Source organism: Micropterus salmoides, unplaced genomic scaffold (assembly GCF_014851395.1).
Source record: "Micropterus salmoides isolate LMB-PRFRI ecotype aquatic unplaced genomic scaffold, ASM1485139v1 Ms_hic_scaffold_1, whole genome shotgun sequence".
Lineage (NCBI taxonomy): Eukaryota > Metazoa > Chordata > Actinopteri > Centrarchiformes > Centrarchidae > Micropterus > Micropterus salmoides.
Window position 1 is genome coordinate 62,628,376 of NW_024040040.1, and position 9,934 is coordinate 62,638,309.

Genomic DNA, 9,934 nt, shown 5'->3' on the forward strand with positions numbered 1-9,934 from the left:
TCACTTTAAAAAATGAGATTAATTTAACACACTCAAAGTGTTCCAAACATTGTTCTAATTAATTCATAAAGCAATGAAATGAAAAATCCATTAATGCCATAAAATGTGCTCAAATAGGGGTTGAAAGACTGAATCTCAACATTTAGGCTGCTGAAAACTCCCCTCAATACCACAGTGCAAAACGTGGGGCAGAACATGACTAGTCTCTGTGGTAGGCCTATAAGAAAGCTACAGTCTACTAACCTAAAATAGATAGCCTACGTTCATATTAAATTTTAGTATTTCAACATCCCTACCAAACTGCTCATAATATTCAACCTTACATAAGAAAAATGAAACGCATTTATTTTAACGGCTGCGACAGGCTGTGTGAAACGGACTGGGAGCAAATAAAAATTATTAAACACATTTCAAAGTAAGTAGGCTTACTGTAAAAATCTGTACACTGTTAGAAATTACCAGCATTTCACAATAATTAAAAGTATTATTTTACAGTAACTTGTTGTAAATGAGTTTCCCTGTAATATCCCGATGAATACCTGTAAAAACTACAGTATCCTTGGATTTTACAGCATTTAACTCTTATTTTATAGTAAATCTTGCAATCTAAAACCTGCTGTTATATCACAACAAGGTCTGTAATATCACAGCAACACAGTGAAAAAATTAAGGATTTCACAGCATTAAACAGTATTATTACAGTGTGCCATGACATAACTGAACTGTTTTGAACTGAAGGCTCCGTCGTGTCCCTCTTCTATTCCGGGCTGAATGGAGAAGGTGAGCAGCATGCATGTTTGCAGCACTTACACCCATGTTATTTTAATCTGATAATAATATTTACTTTCAAATAAATGTTTATCGCATGACTCAGTTCACATTTTGTTAGAAAGTTCTCTCACAGCATTTGCTAATAGTAGTAATGTTAGTAATGGGAGAGTTTCGCTACAGTTTTTCATGTCACTATCCCCGTTTAGACAAATCTGGTGTTTGTAAAGTTTATAAAACCAATGATGGGACAAACATTACTATTTATGTGTGCACATTTCTGTAATTAGTCAAGGTTATCATAGATTAGCATTGCTAACTGTTAGCTGTTTAACTTTAATAACTTAGTGATTCAAACGGTGATTCACCGTCAAAAAAAGAAAGTGATTCAAACAACACAAAATCACTCTCCAGAACTTTCTCATTCACGGTTCCATGCTCATCTGGAATGCACAATCCAGGTCCATGAAAAAATATTTTTCCAGCGGATATCCTAGTTACAACATGACTGAGCTAACTGGAGTAAGTTAGTCTCATGTCGTGTTCGACAACGGGATATGAATGAATAATAATTGTAAAAGTTGTAAATGCACTTTACATTGAGTGAGCAATCTCAAAGTGCTACAGTAAAAAAACACTATAGATATACCACTATCATTTTTGACATACGGCTAAAATTAAATGAAAATCAATTATCATAATCTGCATTCAAACTGAAATTCTTATTGTTGGTTGCCTTTTTAATTTTTTTTTTTCTTCTTTTCTTTCCAGGTCATCCTGTTCAGTGTCAGGCTAAGAGTGAGGAGAATTAGATTAGGTAGGTGACTAGTTAACATGCATCCACAATGTTCAACTGTAAATTCGTTGGCTGTGAGCATGTGTCTGAGAATGTGTGTAACTATGTTCAGCACACAAAACTGCATAGCAATGCCCCCAATTATCACTACCAGTGTGGGGTGCCTGACTGCTCACGGAGGTACAGAAAAACACAGGACTGCAAATTCATATGTATAGGCAGCATAGGTCCTACCTGCAGGGCTGGGCCTATACTGCCTGACACATCAGCTCTTACACCCTTGAAATGTCTGCTTGAGGCTTGTGCATTTAAGTGTGACACTTTGGCCTCTCTTATTAAACATTTGAAGACGCACATAAGGGAGGAATGGTAACTAGATGTCCATTTAGAGGTTGTGATTGCACGTTCACACACGTGATGACTTTTGCTTCACATATTTCCAGAAAACATAGATGTGCATCATGTGCAGTATTCAGAGGCTGCCGAGGAACACGCAGCACCTGAAAGTATTTTCACGTGCTGCGTAATATCACTGCGCCCATGGTACGTTTGCAACGTTCCTTGATTATTACGCCAGAATGAGAGTATAGTTCCATGTCAAATCAGCCTAGAAAATTGCCATGTTTCATTTTCCGCTAGTTTTATTGCACGTTCTAACTTAAGAGACAACTTTTAAATAGGAAAAATTCCGGAAATCTTAGTCATTTTGAGGGTGAGATGCTAATGGTCTAATCCGATCCAATGATCTATGCTAGACTGGAGCTATATGTGGTATTGCTTAATTCCCCAAATGGTGGAATATCCCTTTAATTAGTTTGATAAAATGCACCTGTGTTTACAAAACTTTTACACTGTAACATAACTTCTGTGGGATGGGTCTATTTAAACAGTCACAACAGGGAATCGAACTGCTGACCCTTCAATCATGAGACGACTTGCTCCAACTTCTGAGCTATAACCGTCCCCAATAGTATTGTTACCCTGTGATGCCCACTCCTAGGTGTGTCAGGTGGGGCCCAGCAGATTGGCCAGAGGGGGAGACCGAGGCAACGTTGGAGAATATGAAGAGGGATCTGCTGAACATCTACTCAGGCATGCCATCTTCTCTCTTTGGGTAATTTTGTTTAGACTTTAGTAATTGGTCAAGATCTGAACACTGTGTGTGTTGGGCGGCTACAAGACCAAATTGTTACTTGGGTACTAACAATACATTTGTATGTCTATATACACAGAGGAAGGAATGAGTGGGGCAGGGAGAGCAGAACCAATGATGGAAAAGACATACGTCATCCTGCGGAAATACCTTACAAAGTGCCTGCTGCAGCGATGTCTGAGATCAAACAGGAATGGCCATTTCTCTTCTCTCAGAAATGCTTATTCTCACACTTTGGCCTCCTGACGGACGTCGATGTCCTTCAGAAGCTACAGGAGGCAATTAGTCGACGAGGACAGACCATCCTGGATTACTGTGCAACACTGGACAACCCCAAGATCCGTGATGTTCTGGCCTGCTATGATCCAGACTCTGACAAGGCTGCCTGCATCCTGCTGCTCCTAATGTTGTACTTCAAAGAGCCGAAAGAGAGTTTGATGCTTGAAGTTGATGTAAGATTTTTTATTCAAATATTTAAAATGCAAATGTGTGATTACATTATCAACATTTACCTTGCATGATTTACCTCTGACCAATGAACAATATTTATCCTTTATCCTAAATCCATGCTATTGTGTGTTAACTATACTACAGCCATGTGCCACTGCTGTGGACGTCAATACTGCAGAACTCCCCAGCACCCCCTGCTTGATCATTCAAGGTAATGTTACTTTGATCTAGTATCGACATTTATCGACAACTCATTATTTTCTTTTCATTCTAGAAATCTACATGACCACAATAAATAATAATAATTATGATTATAATAAGAATTACATTTGTTTAGCCCTTTGTGTCTTAAGCAGATCGCAAAGTGCTCATAACACATAATGTTGTATCTGTTCATATCAGGTGACATGATGAAGCCCTCTGGATGGCTTATATCCATCGAGGGACATGTCGTGATGGGCCCACACCCTATCTTTTTACACGGAGTAGCTGCTTTCTTCAGCAGCTATTACGTCTTCAACCTTGAGTATCTGGATCGTCGATGCTGGAATTCATTCAAAGGTATTTTATAAAGATCACATTTAATCTTGTAATTCACATTATAGTACAGGCTTCTTGAGGTCTAAAATGCTGACAAACGAGGTACCTGAGGCTAGCCTGGTAAGACCATCCTGATCTTGCAAACTCATTCAATTTCGCTCTGCAGATCAGTCTGGTTTTCTACACGTTATGCTGACAAATACCTGCTGGTCCAATCACAGTTATTTATTTTGTTTTGGGGCAGGCTATGTGATGATGATTTCAAAACGTCTATTGCGAAATGCGAATGTATTGAATGAAGTAGATGAAATTTTCTTTAAAAGCAGAACAAAATGCTCTCAGGCCCTTAATTGAAAAGGATGTGTTTGTCATACTTGCAACAGGTTTTGGTTTTAATTTACCAACTGGCCAATTGCGTGAAGATGCATTTCAGTGGCGGCGCACGTTGATATGGCCTCTCATAGTAGAAAATCAACCACTTTGCCTCAGGGAAACCTAACCTGAGGCACCTTGGCTAAATTATGGTGAGAGTACGATCTAACAAGTTTGGATTTTAAATCTATTAGGGTTTGATGTGGGGAAAAAGCACAGCAAAAAGCGCACCTTGATAAATGCTGTCTGCAATACATACTGTAAGTCTATTTAAAACTGAAACTATCTTTGCTTATTAACAGGTGCTTCCTGGGCATCAATCCTGAAAGAGGCTCAAAGACCAAGAAGCGGACAACAATGAACCCTCATGTGAGCACCCTTTTGAGGAAACTTATTGACTTTGAGTGGGCATCATCGTTTTTGTTTTTTGCAGCGGTAGTTGTCAGGCTCAGTTTTGAGTAGCCTTGTTCTTTTTGTAATTTTTCAAGACAACTTTGCACTACAAGATTTTTACACAATGCTGTTGCATGTGGACTCATTATAATGTTTGAGACTGAGAGGGGCGCCTCACCCCTTTAAGACATTCCTTCATCGCTCTCTCCCTTGCTCTCTTATATTGCCATGAAGGCCTCATTCCCATCCTGTCCATTACTGTTATTGTGACACAGCTAGTTGAATAGTTGAATTGTGAAACAGGTAGTTGAATTACAAGTTTGCACAATTTCTCTGCATTTTCTGCATTTTAAGATGGCTTTTATGACTAGAAAGTTGAATTTCTTGAACACTTGAAGTTCTTGGCATCTGCTGCACATTGAAAAATATTTATTTGTTAATAAATATGCCATTGGGCTAACATTGAATTTACCTCAGAGTTGTTTGTTGGGGAGAGGGGGTTAATTGTACAATGATTGTAAATTCACAGTAAATGGATGCTTCATCTGCATTACTTTTACAGTACGTTACTGGACAATTTTAGCATGACTTCCACAGTATACATTGTAAATTCACAGTAAATTATTGTCAACATGTACATTACTTTCACAGTACACACTGTAAAAGTACAGGGCCTTGTTGTAATGATGTACAGCAAAAGATTGTAATTCCCCAGTAATGTACTGTAATATCACAATAATTCCTTTGTCATTGAAGCTGTGAAGTTAAAGTATACAGTTGTGCTTTTACAACAATGCATTGTTTATATCACAGATATAAAATTACAGTAAATTGCTGTGAGTATATTTCACAGTATATTGCTGTAATCCTTACTGTGAAAATCATGCAAAATTATCCAATTATTTATTGTAAATTCACAACGAAAAATTTTGCAGTGTAGGCAACAATAGCCTAAGGCTTTTAATCAGTCCCCATAGTCTCTTTTAAGCAGCCTATTGGCTGAAACAGTCTGTGGGATTTCCTACAGATGGTGATGTCATGTTCCAAGAGAGCTGATTGGTCAGTAGGCAGCGTTTTCATAAAGCTGATCTCCTATCTGGAAGTATCTATCCTATCTTGGAGTGTTCCGCCTGTCTCTGTGTTGCCTGATCCTCTGTTTGGACGTTTTATACCCGAACTGCATGTAAGCCTGAGTTTTTGTGTTTTTTGGATTGAACTTGTGCTCCTTCAGTGAACTCTCCAGTGTCTTGCTTTTGGGCTCTCTCCTGTTTTCACTTCCTCAAACTCGTGACATCCTGTTTGTTTCATGTTGTTTGTTTTTCATGTGTGCTTATAAACAATGTTCAGCTTAGCTCTCTTAACACTATGGAAAATAAAGTGTTTACAAATGTTTATACAATAGACTCAAGATCATACTGTATGGACTGGTGCTGTAAAGAAATTGGATTTGGCTTGTAGTATAAAGTTTAAAAAAAGCAGTGATTAAAATATGTTGTTTTTTTTAACCCCTCAAATAGTCTTCAAGAAAAGTGTTAAGAGGCACTACAAGGTCACAAAATGACCGTAACTATAATTCCAATAAATTGTATTTTAAAGAGTTCAGTTTCCTGTCTTCATTTCAACAATGCATATTAATGATGTGAAGAGGAAGAAAGTCAGGGCAGCTTTTAACACATCAGTGTCTGTTTTAAGACACATGTGTACAAAGCACAGAGACAAACTGTCTTTAAAGACAGCGTCCTCCCTTTTTCATTAGTTTATTAGTTTGTTTATTGTGACTAACTGACAAGCAGGATTTCTCATGTATCTGATCTACCTGCTGATTTAACCGACGTGAGGAGCAGCTATGAGTTTAACAGCAGCAGCGAGTGGATTTGTTGTCTTCCTTCTCTCTGTACAAGGTACTGACATCTTTATGTTGTGTTGGCACACTTCAGAAAAAAAGGAAGGTGGGTTTGTTAGTAAATAAGATCGGATGTGTGATGTTATGAGGGATGTACTGGGACTGTGGGACTTTGAGACAGAGAGGCCTTTTATGCGAGTGCCATGTGGGGGCGCTGAGAAGGTTCTTTGCAGTTATATTAATAAATAGTGCTGTACTTGTGTACGGTCAACTTCATTATGATGAAGACCTTCAAGAAACTTTTTTAGGACACATGCCTCTTAAGTTTTGTATAAGCAAGGCACCACTGCACTGAACAAGACCAGATCCAGCTGTCACGGTCTTGAGTTTTATGTGGCATTTTTCTGTTATTTTGTTAATGTCCATTCCTGTTTTACTCTTTGCCTCTGTGTTCTTGCTTAGGTTTGGTTAGTTGATCATTGCTTCCTTATTCTCTGTTGTATTTGGTTTCACATGTCCTTGTGTATTGTCGCTAGCTTTACTTCCTGTTTTATTTTGTAGTGATCAGTTTCATGTGTTTTTGTCTGGCGTTGTTTCCTTTCTGTTTGATTGCTTATGTGCCTCACCTGTGTTAATTGTCGTGTGTGTGTGTGTGTGTGTGTGTGTGTGTGTATTGCCCTCAGTTCTGTTTAATCCTCGTGGTGTCATCGTCTTATGTTGAGTGTTCTGCCTTGTATTCTGTTTCCTTGGATTTTTGGATTATTCCCTTGTGTTGGATTCCCTTGCTTTTTGTTAGATATAATCCGTGTTTGGACTTTGTACCCAGCCTTGTTGGAATTACCCTTTTGTTTTGGACTTTCGCCTTGAAATAAGTAGTAAGCCTGTTTTGTTTGGACTAAATAAATCTTTATTTGATCTGCAACCCCGTCATCAGTGTCTGCAACTTGGGTCCACACCTCTGTTCCTGTGCTACTGCACTGAGCCTTTTCCGACACTAGAAAGCCTGAGTCAGTTAGAGTGCTAAAATAGTTAAATATTATATATCAAAAACTATCCCTGGCTCAGATCCCATGTACTGGACCCTGACACTGCTTGTAGTGATTGTACAGCTACATATGCATGAGAAGAACATCAGTAATAAATATTACCAACAATAAAAATATGTTTTCTAATTTTATCTATGGAGGATTGCCTAGGATTGCCTGAAGGTAAGTTAGCTGACTAACACACTGTGGTAACGGTAACTTTGCACCAAGTGCTGTAGTTATGTTAGCCCTAACATACTACAAAAATACTACATTGCTTCTAAAGGAGCTAACAAGAATTCACAGCGAATGGCATTTTGAAATGAAAAGAATAAAAACTGTCACAGATTGTTTTTGAAACCGTAATTATTGGTAGTGATCAACAGCCGAGAACACTGTAAAACTGTAGACTGTGAAAGGCTGTTATAAACTTATTATAACTCCTTCATGGCCCTTGAGCTATATTACCTGACTGAAATCATCATCATAGCACTGTGTCAATGCAGTGGTCCATATCCCAGGTAAAAACTGTATTCTATTTACCATATAGCCAGTTGTCCTGCTTAAAACAAGTAATTGATTCATTATGTTTTTCTGCGAAGGCCCAAGTTGAAAATTCTGCATTAATATACATTTGTATGTGTATGTGTTTGTTGTGCCTGCAGGTGTTAGGGTTAGTGAGTTCCATCGCAGAAAAAATGCAGAACCTATGCAAACTATTCTACTGCGAGCTTGACAATACACAACATAAGTGATTGCCCTGTACAGGCAGAAGGTCTCACAGACAGGCAAGACAGCAGAGGCACTGCGGAGATCCAAAGGATTTATGACCTCCAGCTGAGTTTAACATTAACTTTGCCACAGGATGTATGGTGTAGCACCACAGGATGTATGGTATAGTACCACAGGAGGTATGGTAAAGTACCATTGAAAGCCTGGGTTTTGTGAACTGTGGCATTGTAGGAGAAGGTGAGAGATCTCAGTAGCTGGGGCCATCTGTACTTGTCTCTGGGTGAGAGTGTTCTGATCATATTTCCAAGTTTGCAAACTGATCTGAGTGCACTCTCTCTGAAAAGCCATAAACACAGAAGAAACTGATCCAGAGTTCCAGAGCATGAGCGGCAGCCTTTGCTGACTGGTTGGGACAGAGATATGCTTGGGCCAGTTTAGTGAAATGGTCAGTCACTCATCACAAGACTTGTTGGATAAGTCTTTGGCTAAGCAGAAGTCAATGCAAACCAACTCAAAAGGTCTGGAGCTCTTAACACTCTTGAGCAGCGCTCTAGCCTTAGATGCAGGAGACTTGCTGACCACACAACGCTGACAGCACCCATTCCATGGCAGTAGAGCCTTAGACTCGTCAGATGGATCGTTCTTCTTTGCCCCTGGTGACCTGCCTATCATGTACGCCAGAGTTCACTAATAGGCAGACCGTCCGCCATCCTCTCCGGACCCCCGACCTACATCCGATCTATTATTGAGAATTACTGCCTCGTGACTGTGCATTAATATTTTAACCCGCACAGCTTTTCTAGTATTTACTGTACTGGTTTAGCGGCACAGGAAACTCACAGACCAACCACACACACACACACACACACACACACACCTTAACCTTCAATGAATAAACTGAGTTGAAAGATCTCTGCAAGAGCTTTTTCCTTTACATTTACTCATTTGGCAGACGCTTTTATCCAAAGCGACTTACATTTGAGGAACAACATGCACTGACTGAGAGACGGCAGCAACCTGGTCTGAAAAGGACAGCTGGTCATCAATTATGACACCCAAGTTTCTCACCACCTTGGTTGGAGTGATGGTTGAGGAGCCAATTTGTAGTTTGATGTTATGGTGGATAGATTGCTTGGCTGGAATTATCAAGAGTTCAGTCTTAGAGAGGTTTAGTTGAAGGTGGAAAGCCTTCATCCATGCAGTCTGTGATCCGCACCAAGACGGTGGGGTCATCTGGCGGGAAGGATAGGTAGAGTTGCGTATCGTCTGCATAGCAGTGGTAAGAGAAGCCGTGCGAGCGAATGATCAGCCCCAGTGAAGTGGTGTAAATTGAGAAGAAAAGGGGCCCTAGCACTGAGCTTTGGGGTACCCCTGTGGAGAAGCAGTGGTAGGAGGATTGGTGAGTTGCAAACCTCCTCCAAAAATGACAGTAACAAGTCTAAAACAATTAAAGAGTCTGTTTAAAAAAAGCGTTTAATTGATGTGATGGAACGCAGAGAGAGATCAGTGACATGTGATGTGAATAGCAAATGAAAATGTAAAGTGTTAAATGATACCAGAAGATGAAACCAACAGAAAGCCAAGCTTGTGGTGATAGCGGAGCCTGATTCCACTGTCAATCTCACAGTCGAAGCTTCACAGCAAAATGAGGATCATACCATTTTGGCGACGAGATGGGGGTGCTCAACGTCATGGAACATTTACATGGAACTACCAGTTTTCTCCCAAAAAGTTAATATACAACATATATATATATATATATATATACACACAATATAAATTTCAACATATAATGCTGTAGATAAAGATAAAAAGAAAAAAGCTTTTAATAAATGTTTTTAAAGTGCGTGAATAAATCCAAA

The 9,934-nt window shown here is 39.3% G+C and overlaps 1 long non-coding RNA gene across 1 annotated transcript; it reads left to right on the top strand.

Annotated features, from left to right (window-relative positions):
• The first annotated feature begins 366 nt into the window (after positions 1-366).
• On the top strand, positions 367-2,656 carry LOC119899116. Its single transcript, XR_005443719.1, has 3 exons — positions 367-780; positions 1,540-1,585; positions 2,565-2,656. It is a non-coding gene; the product is annotated as an uncharacterized LOC119899116 (long non-coding RNA).
• Positions 2,657-9,934: the final 7,278 nt, after the last annotated feature.